This window comes from Aplysia californica, unplaced genomic scaffold (assembly GCF_000002075.1).
Source record: "Aplysia californica isolate F4 #8 unplaced genomic scaffold, AplCal3.0 scaffold00564, whole genome shotgun sequence".
Taxonomy (NCBI): domain Eukaryota; kingdom Metazoa; phylum Mollusca; class Gastropoda; order Aplysiida; family Aplysiidae; genus Aplysia; species Aplysia californica.
Window position 1 is genome coordinate 14,318 of NW_004797834.1, and position 1,029 is coordinate 15,346.

A 1,029-nucleotide genomic window follows, 5' to 3' on the forward strand; every position below is an offset into this window, starting at 1 on the left:
TTGCAAGTCTGTCTCTCTTCTGATAAAGTTATTGTAGTAGTTTCACGACCCTACCGTCATTATTTCGATCATTTATGAGGCGGGCTTCCTCGGTCCCATGTTTCAAGGCCAGCCCGGGTGAGAGGGATACAACATCCCAGCAGAAAGACGCAGCAGATACTCCTCACAGGGGAATCAGACTCCCGTATCCTGCGTGCAACGGAGTGGCGCCTAACGTCCACTATCCAGACAGCTGCTGTCTCTAAGAACAAAGTACCTACAGACAGAAATTGATGAGTTATGTTACCCTGTTCCTGTATCTACTCTTATGAGGAGGGAACTCTGAACTTAGCATCTCTCACTGATAAAATCGAACCAAGTGAAGGGAAAGCTAACTAACAAAAAACAAAACCTGAGTTCTTGAGCGCTCCAAACGGTAATTCGAACCCAATTCATGCGCTCTGTTTTCATTCAAGACACAAACGTACCCCCTTGACTTCTAGCACTGCTGACTATACAATGGGTAAGACATCTGTAAGCAATCTTCTTCTTCGTAATATAATAATATAATCTATAAAGCTGTTTTGAGTGCTTGGCTACAGAACTTCTCTCTGAAACAACACGGGTTAAGGGTAGGGTAGGATAGGGTTCAGGCATCGATAACAGAACAAATTATACACACAAAACGAAGCTACACAAAAAGGTTCAAAGTTCATGGTCCATCCACGTTATAAGAAGTACAAATATGTTCAATAATTGGGTGGATAGAAATCGTGCTCGTTCGAAGCAACATACTGATCCAGCAGAAGTCTTAGTGTATGTAGTCTGTGCCTCAGCAAACATAGTCACAGAAAAAAAGTAAAAATATAAGTTCCAAAAACAATATATCCTTTTTTTAAATGGAAAAAGCACCATCATCCTTCGTTATATCTTGTTTTCTTCAAACACAAGAAAGAGGGCGGATGTGGAGAAAGAGAGAAAGAACAAAGTGTGTGTGTGTGTGTGTGTGTTTGTGTGTGTGTGTGTGTGTGTGTGTGTGTGTGTGTGTGT